Raw genomic sequence first — 9,958 nt, 5'->3', positions numbered from 1 at the left:
TACTCGAAATTCCCAATTTACCATTTTTTGGCCTATTACTATTTTAATCCAATTTAAAATGGGCTCATAAATTTTAGGTAACCCACTTTATGATGTTATACAGATAACAAGTCAATCAAAACTTTTTTGTATTTTTATATGTTTAAGGTTTATATTGATGAATTATTAGACTATAAATTTTATATGTTAGCATGGAATCTAAATATATTCCACTCCACCTTTTCCATATTCCACTCTACTTTTTTTCTTTTTGTACATAAAATTCAAGAAGTCTTAGGAGAGATGAGATTCGATAACTTCAGCTTGGAAAAAGAATTTTAGAGGTCATTTTTTGTATCTTTAATTTTCTCTATTCATCTTTATTTTTTTTAGATATTCTAAAGTAATGTTTTATTTCTTTTTTTGAATATCTAAAACTTTTATTTTTATAATTTAAAATTATATTTTATAAATTTCTTTTTTTTTTTACTTTTTTGACATTAAAAATTATGAAATTTAAATTTTATAAAAAATTTAAATTTTAATAATAAATACGTTAAAATTAAAATTTTTTTCCTAAATTTCATAAAAATTAATAACATCCAAAAAATTAGGGACAGAAGAAGTATAATTTAAACTTTGTTTGGTACGATTGGAGAAGTCTATTAGCAATAAGAGGTTCAACTTTAAACTTTATTTTTCCTTAAAGAAAAAAGATAACAACTACTTTAGGCCTTGATTGTTAGAAGAAAGGAATAATTAATCAACATTTTTTATCAATAACTTGAAAGAGAATATTTGGATTTACTTGTTCGGTTAATTGTTTTTGGAACATTATTTGGAAGCATTATGAACATTGTTGCCTTTAAATTTTAACTTTTAAAAGGAAGAGAATATTAACTTTAGGTTAGTTAGCTTGGATTGATTGGGGGAGCATTTTTGAATAATTGAAGATATCCTTTTTTAATCACTTGGATGAGAATATTCTTGGGTCATAGGCTAAAGATTTTAGGGCTAAGAACTAGCATATAGCCCATGAGACATGACACAAGTATGAATGTATCATACGAATGATCTATATACGTTATAAATAAGTTTATTCTATCGACTTTTTAAATATTTTATTTATTACATTTTTAAATTTTAATTTTAATTGTCAATAAGTAATATTTCTCAAATATAAATATGAATTTAATACTTTTACTATATAGATTTACTAATTGAATAAAAAAAGTTAAAGTTTACATTGAATTATCTTATCTATAGAGTTTAAATTTTACATTAATGGTAGAACTTACAATAAATTCTACGTTAATGAATAAATTTTGAAAGTGGGAAAAACATTTTATGTTATACAAATTTTGATTAATATGCACTTTATTAATTTTAATTATTTATACAATATGCAACTTTATTATCAAGTTTCAACAAATAATTACTATTTTAAAATATAATTAATTTGTAATTTAATTTGATAAAAAATCAATAATTTTTGCTTTTACAAAGTATTGAAATGTGAAGTATTCAATTTGATCAAGAAAAATCATTTAGGATATTTTTTAAATTTTTCTTACAAAAGTTACAAGTTATTTTTTGGGGAAAATATGTATTATTTGTTCATAGTGATAACAAATTTTTTTTTTAATTTTTATCAAAAATCTACTTTAAAATAACTTTTATCTAAGTAAAAATACCCTAGGTAAATGATAAGCAACAATCTAATTAAAAATAAAAACCATTAGAAAAGATAATTATTGACTTTTCCACTTGAAATTCCAAATTTATCATTTTTTGGTATATTACAATTTTAATCTAATTTAAAATGAGATTCGTAAATTTTGTTGAGAATAGTGACTCAAATCCATAATAGATTTATTTGAGATTAGTTAGATATTACTTAATGGACAAGAAGATTTGCAAAAGAAAAATTTTAAGAGAAAAGAGATTCATATTAGGTAAGTAGGACTTGTAGAAAAAGAATTCTAAGAGAAAAAAGATTCTTAATACGTAATTTGTATGCTTATAAATAAGAAAAATCTTTATAAGGTTAGATATAAAAAAAAGATATAAGAGAGTTGTATGATTTTATGGGATAGACACCTCATAAGATTACTGAAGGTTTAAGTCTTATGACTGTGTATATTTATGAGTAAACTAAAGAAAACTGAGAGGATTCACATAGATATGGGTGCGTGATTGTATATGAGTTTATGTTTGTTTGAGTTGATAATATTTTATAGGACTAAAAAAGATTGAGAGAGTCTATGAGTATTGATTATTGAGTGGTTGATATGTTTTGATATATGTTTGTAATTCTCTATAACTAGTAGATCTTATTTTTCATCCGTGAACGTAGGTCAATTGGATCGAACCACGTTAAATTATTATTTTTTGTGTGATTGATTGATTATTCGATTTTGCTTTTGCTGGCTTAATTGGATTGGAGTTTTTTTGCCTAATAAATGGTATCAGAGCTATGGTGATCTCCAATAAGTGGTATCAGAGCTATGGTGATCTCCAATAAGTGGGATGTAGAAATAGCTAAAGGTTTGAGCCATAGGAAAAGGCATGCCTAAATAAGCTCGATTCAAGAGAAGAATTCAAATTCAAGTTTTGAGGATTGAAGATCAATTTGCATAAAAACACACAAGAGAAGATGATTATGAGACTTTCATTGTAAGTGAAGCAAAGCATGTCTAGCATGAAAACAGATGATTTGATGAAATTTGAGTTAAGGTAGAGATGTTAGGAATAGCGACTCAAATTTCATAACAGATTTGTTTGGGATTGGTTAAATATTACTTGATGAAAAAGAAAACTTGTAAAAAAAAAATTTTAAGGGAAAAAAATTCTTAATAGACAAGTTTGTATGCTTATAAATAAAAAAAAATCTTTATAAAGTTATGTATGAAAAAAAATGTAAGAGAGTTGTAAGATTTTATGAGATAGACACCCCATAAGACTACTAAAATTTTACATCTTATGAGTGTATGTTTATGAGTGGACTAGACTAAATTGAGTGGGCCCATATAGATATGAGTGCATGAGTGTATATAGTTATTGATTATTGAGTGATTGATATATTTTGATGTATATTTGTAATTTTCTACAACTAATGGATCTTGTTTCTCATTTGTGAACATAAGTCGATTAACCTAAACTACGTTAAATTATTGTATCTTGTGTGATTGATTAATTGTTCTATTTTCCTTTTGTTAGCTTGATTGGATTGAAGGGTTTTTGCCCAACAAATTTTAGGCAACCCATTTTATGATATTTTATGGTTTATAGATGTTAAGTCAATTGAAACTTTTTGTATTTTTATACGTTTTAAGTTTATATTTGATATATTATTAGAGTATAAATTTTTTTATGTAAACAATGAATTAGATGATGTATTAATAAAATAAATCAGTTAATGTTATTTCATTAATGAATACATTTTTAAATAATATTAATTTTTTGTATATTTATTTTAAGGGCTGATATTTACTCATTAATGAGATGATATAATCTAATTCATTATAAGAGTATGAAACCTATATACTAAAAATGCATTAAATATGACCTCTTTTTATATTTCATATTGTTTGAAGTTGAGTTTTAATAATTCAATATTTTATCAATATGCCAAATAATAGTTATGTACAAACGTTTTAGGTAAATTTTAAAAATTAACTCTTTTTTGATGTGGTTGAAAATTTTTTTATAATACAACCTTTGAAATGGATCAATATTTTATGGAAAATCAGATTAATTTATATTAGTGTAAAATTAAAAAGTTTTACAATTTTTTTAAACCTTGATTTCAATAGATCAATGGAAAAAGATTAAACCATTTTTTTCTTGTTGATTTGTTTCTCTCATTCATTGAATCTATTGAAATCAATTATTAAAAAAATGTGTAACACTTCTTAATTTTATACTAGTTTAAATTGATCCATTCTCTATTTTATAAAATATTTTGGTGTTAGTACATTTAGGTGTTAGACAAATATTATTTTAAACATTAAACATATTTATTGATCAACGGCATAATAGTAGTATCAAATATATTTTCCTTCAAAAGGAGTAGAAGTGATCCTCTAAAGTCAAATTCATTTAAAATAAATAAATAAATAAAATTAATTTTATGATTAATATAGTTTTTTGATACTATGATTAATATAGTTAAAGATACAAATAAGAGAGAAAACATATAATCATATGCTGAAATTTTATGCCAAGACATTTCCAATCATTGTAAGTTGAGGTTCAAAAATCTTATCCATGCAATATAATAAAAGATGTTTGATCCAATGAACTCATCAGCTTCATAGTGAACATAGCAGCCATGTAGCTGAATCCGGGCAGAAACAACATTGTTACACAAAGTGTTAAACATTTCAGGAAGTGAGGTTACCCATTTGTAGCAGCCAATGTTGCTTAGGTCACCTCTGCATTGAAAGAGGCCTGAAATGCCATTGTTATCATCTCCTGTGGTAGTTTTGTAGAACTTTTCTTGGGAGGATTTCATTATGAGTTTTTGGAAAAAAACCGAAGGGAACAACAGAATGGTATCCTATGCTGACAATTATGCGACAAGAAAATTCAAAATGATACTAAGAAAATACAGCGAAAAGTAGTTGAAAGTATTCTAGTTGTATTACCTTCTGATGATTCCGGCTTGTATCTGGCGGTTCTATATTTCTGGATTCAGAATAGGAAAATATTCCATTAAAATTACAAGCTTGTTAGAGACAGTAGTTAAAGGGATAAATAAGATGAGACCTGCAAATGACTTTTAACATGATAGATTGCTAAGCCTTCAACAGTCATGAGCTCTAAGACACCTTTTGGAGTAGCTCCTGTAAGTTTAAATTATTAGCCAAAATTAGCAAATGATGTATATAAATCATTGCCTACATGGTAATGAGAAAATTTACAACATGTGTAATACGCACGTTCACTGCCACCCGGCTGATTAACAGCTTCCACAAAAGCCTCTTGAAGCTCCGGTGTCCAATGCATACGGGGCTTTGTTGGAGGAGCAGTGATCGATGGGTAAAGCATCACTAGAAAATTATCCACGTGCTGCAGGTTGATTCTGATGAAACTGAGGCTGTTGATTTGAGATATCACCAGAAGGTTTCAGCACCTGATACATTTTTTAGTTTTTTCATAAACCAAAAGAAATGAAAAACACACACAGACATTCAAACAAAAGCAAATTATAGTTCACAAAAAAAAAAAAAAACAAAGCTTCTGATGGCACATCTATAACTTGGCCGGATAGATCTTGTCCTCTTTAAAAGCAAACGGCTAAGATAATGGGGTTTTCATCCACAACCAAGTACTTTTTCTCCAAGGGAAAATGTCCTTGGAAGCTAAGTAGGAAATAGTATGAAAAATCATGAGTTAGTTGAATTTTGGTAGTTAAAAGTTCTAAAGAGAATCAGATTTTATATAGTGTCTAAAGAAGGAAAGTTTCAAAAGTTGATATGAAGTTAATAGCAGCAGTGGCAAAATTGTATCACCTTGAGAATTGTAAAACCAGAAAATAACAAAGAACAAACTCAGCATCTGCCAAAGAAATTAAATAATTAACCTTAAAAGTTGCTTAAGACGTTTCTGCACCAATTCTATCCAATAAAATTCAGGAACATAGACCTTCAGTTTGGGATCTGAGACATTGGTATCACCAAGAATCTCACTCCAGTCTGTATCCAGAGCATTATCAACAGAGATCAGCTGATCTGCCCACTCCTGCCAACCGATTCTCTTATGGTGGTCATCAGATGCCACGACACCAGTGCTGCTTTCCACCAGCTCATTTGGACCAGGAACATTTTCAGGCAAATCAAGAAAGTTTTGAAGCCGATCTAAAGACCAAGAAACATCTTTATTTCTCCTGTGGGTGACTAATTAATGCTGTGGGCTGTCCTGAAAATAAAGAATCGAGGTGGAAAAGATGCTAATTCCCTTGAAGACCGAGAAATGAATGCAGGATTTTGAGAATGTTGATCATGTGCTAAAGCTGACGTCATTGGTGGTTATGGAAAGGGATGGAAACAAATTCCCAGGGGTTCCATTGGTGGGTAAGGGTAATGGAGATTCTTTTGGTGATACAGAGGTTTTCATCATTTCCCTTCCTGAGGAAACCTGTAAAGAACCAGACAATATGGGATACCTCACTTTGAAAGGAGTAGGGAGAGCTGGAAACGATGAAGACATAGCAGCAGAGACCAAAGTTCCCAATTATCAGCTGTTTTATATCTAAATATCAGCAACCTGAATAAACAAAGCAACATGCTTGCTAACGTCATATGTCAAGAAATTCAACAATCTTTGATTCAGTGGCTCTAAACTTACTTTGCATTATCATAGGACATGGTTACACAACTCTATTACTTATGATCAAACAAAAGTATAACCATGTCCATTTCTTGATCATGAACCATGAACTACAAATAATGATGACATGACCACTGCAAAATGATTTCTAGAACATACAAATTTAACAAGTAAAACCATCATATGAGAAATGACAGTTTCACTTCACCTCAACCAAAAAGGAACCATTACATTGGTTTTCCATACAAATTTGAATCTTTTCAGTATTTACAACCACTCCATTAATCTCATACCAATAAGTCAAAGCCAAAAAAGAGACCATTTATTACCCAAAAAAAAAAAGATCATTTACGGGGACTAAAGAAATAAAATATATTTTACTTCTGTCATAGAAAGAAATAAGTAAAGAACCCAAAAAAAAAAAAAATTGAAGTGATTTTGACCAAAAGAGTCCCAATATCCTGATCAACAAGTTGATATCTCTAAATATTGATGCAGAGCACAGTAAAAAAGCAAGATTTTTGAGCAAATGGAATCTACAGAAGTCTTAGCAGGAGGCGGATCAACCAGAATCTGCTGTCCAACTAAATCCATCTCATGTTCATGTCCAAAGAAAAATCACATAAAAAGCGATACAATTTCTTGACGAACAAGTGGATATCTCTAAAAGTGGAAGCAGAATCACCATGAACGAGCAAATAAATTGATTTTTGACAAATGAAAGAATGAAGAAGTACTAGCAGGAAATAAATCAACCAAAATCCACTGTCCAATTAAATCCATTTCAAGTTCCACTCAAACAAAAATCACATAAAAACCTATTCATGGTAAAAATGAAAAAAAAAAATTTACAAAGTCTATGAAAGCCACAATAAGGAAATTTACTTAGAGTAACCTCAAGAAAGCATCAATTACAAATACTAAAAAAAAAAAAAACATACACACACACAAACACACAAGAAAGCTTCTAGTAAATTGACATAAACCATCACCTCTCACTTGTCCAAAACAAAAAAAGGTGACTACTTTCCCCACTAACCGAAAACCAAATTCCAATCAATGAAGTTGTTAGACAAAAACTGAAAAAACACTTCAGAAAGCAAATAATCAATAACACAGCTTCCTTAATAACCAAACCAGACCAAACCAAGAACATAAAAAACCCAACAAATCCGCCTATTATTAATCAAAAACAGAAACAACCAATTTCATAACTTACCACAACTAATTAAAAAACAATCAAAATTCAACGAAAGAAGCTTTTCTAAGAATTGGGTATCCAAGGTTAATAAATTATGGTCAATATATTCTATAAGTAAAACTTTTAAAAAAAAAATTCACAAAGGGTATCAAAGAATCTTACTTTGAATGTTGTTGAAATCAAGAAAAAATGAATCCCTAAGAAGTTGGTAATCGGATAAAATAGAAAAACTGATGTTTTTGAGGACCAAGAAAACAAGAGTACCAAAACAGAGACAGGAAACAGCACATGAAAGAAATATTCCTTTTGGATTATCCAAAAAGAATGCTTTTTGTTTTTGTTTTTCTTTTCTTCTCGGTTTCTCCAAAGACACGAATTTTATCACAAGTAGGAAACGTCCATGTTTTTTTTTTTTTGGGGGGGGGGGGGAGAAAACCATAGCACTGCCCCTTGGATTTCATGTAATATCCTATGCTTCAATTGAAAAATTCAAAACGTGAATTTTCATTCCAATTACAATCTTTATTTTAAACTTTAAATAAATAAGTTTAAGTATAAAAGATGATTTCGTTTTAAATATAAAAATAAAAATATTTCTTATAAGGTGAAATTGCATTGTAACCTTTATAAAAGGAGATGAATTATTATTGTTGATAAGGGTTTATTTGTAAAACTGATAAATTCAAGGGGTGTAAGTATAGTTTATCATTTTTTGGCTTGGTGGTGTGAGTGATTATGAAAGGCTGCTAAACAAAAGGAAATGAATAAATTAGTGGGCCCATAAACAAGTGGTAGGTTTTTTTTTTTAGAACTCTTTTGGTTTTGCCAATCCACTTGAAATTTCTCCTGTTTTAGTTTATTTATATTATTTGGATTTTGGTCAAATTGTGTCGTGAAATTTTGGGAATTTAGATTTTAACAAACATTGTTTTCTTTCTGTAGCATTACAATTTTTCAATGACAGAAATTATTAGTACTAGTATGATTATTCGTGCATTGTCAAGGGTCAAAATTTTTTTATTTTATTATGTTTATTAATTTAATTTTTTTATCTCAAAATTTATGTAATTGAAAAATAAAAAATAACAAAAGAGAAAGCTAAATAAGAGTGACGTAGATATCTCAATTACCTCATTTTTTTATAAATTTTATCTAATTATAAAAATAAAAAAGTAAAAAAATAAAAAAATAAAAAATAGCCACATGGATATCTTGTTGAATTTAAAATATTAATTTATTAAATTAATGCATCAAATATTATATATAATAAAAATTAATAATAAAATATATATTTTTATATATATCTCAAGTCAAAACAAAATACTTTTAATATGCTTCCACTCTGATTTTATTTTTTTTTTAAAAAAACTCTACTCATCTCAACTCGATCCTAAGTTGAAAAAATTACCCTATATTGAATCGAGATAAATCAAAATCCTTTTAGTATGAATTTGGTATCTCTATCTATTGACATATTTTCTAAAATTTGTTAAATTAAAAAATTAGAAAAAAAAAATCAAATGTGAGTGTATGCAAAATTATCATTGGCCTTTTTTTTTTCAAAAAATTAATTTAATTAAAAAGCATAAAAATAGAAATAAAAAAGGAAAAGAAAAACAAAATAAATAGGAAAAAAGACTCTCAAAGATACAATATGACATTCCAGTTGAGTTTAAAATATTAATATATTAAATAATATATTTATTAATTGAAATACAAAAAAGAATAAAATAATGAAGAAAAAGGAAAAATAAACAAAGAAAAAAAAAGAAAAAGAGAAATAATGGGGATAACATTTGAAAATGGAAAAATAAAATAAAGCCAAATGATGATGCAATGTAGATTTATTAAATTAAAATATTAAATAATAATTTATTAATATAATGTGTATATAGAAATAGAAAATTAAAATAAATAATAACATATATATTTACATATATTCGAAGGGGTAAAACACCATAAACTCGCATCTTGACATTAATTTTTGAAAGAAAATCTCGATCTGATCTCAAATTAAAAAATACACTTGTTGGATCTAGAGAAATTGAAACCAATCGAATATAGACTTAATACATAAAAATAAAAAAGAGTGAAAAAATTTACATTTTTAATTAATAATATCAAATGAGTCCCATATATAAAAAGCTTAAAAATAAAAAAAAATTAATATTGAAAAAAAAAAAGAAAAAATGTATTGAAATGGCATGTGGCACCTTGTAGAATCTTCATATGTATGCACAATTTAAAGTTTAAACAAAGAAATGATGAAAAAGAAGAAAAGGAAGCCAAATGAAAATAGTAAGTGGATTTATTAAATTATGGTAATAAATAATTATCTTATTATATAGTACATATATATATATATATACAAAATTAAAATTGAATGAAAAATAAAGCATATATTTATACCATGAATTTTAAAAAAATAAAGATAAAAAAAAAGAA

The 9,958-nt window shown here is 27.1% G+C and overlaps 1 pseudogene across 1 annotated transcript; it reads right to left on the bottom strand.

The window, feature by feature from the left end:
* Positions 1 to 4,079: 4,079 nt before the first annotated feature.
* On the bottom strand, positions 4,080 to 7,927 carry LOC111277114 (protein PHR1-LIKE 1-like; annotated as a pseudogene). The gene is made up of 6 exons (XR_016343679.1): positions 7,676 to 7,927; positions 5,629 to 6,249; positions 4,923 to 5,116; positions 4,750 to 4,826; positions 4,629 to 4,668; positions 4,080 to 4,545 (listed from the first exon to the last, which is right to left on the bottom strand). The product of XR_016343679.1 is annotated as a protein PHR1-LIKE 1-like (transcript).
* Positions 7,928 to 9,958: the final 2,031 nt, after the last annotated feature.

The sequence above is a fragment of the Durio zibethinus genome, chromosome 7 (genome assembly GCF_047325235.1).
Source record: "Durio zibethinus cultivar Kanyao isolate XHJ-2024 chromosome 7, ASM4732523v1, whole genome shotgun sequence".
In the NCBI taxonomy this organism is placed as follows: Eukaryota; Viridiplantae; Streptophyta; class Magnoliopsida; order Malvales; family Malvaceae; genus Durio; species Durio zibethinus.
This window is presented reverse-complemented; position numbering and strand designations above follow the sequence as displayed.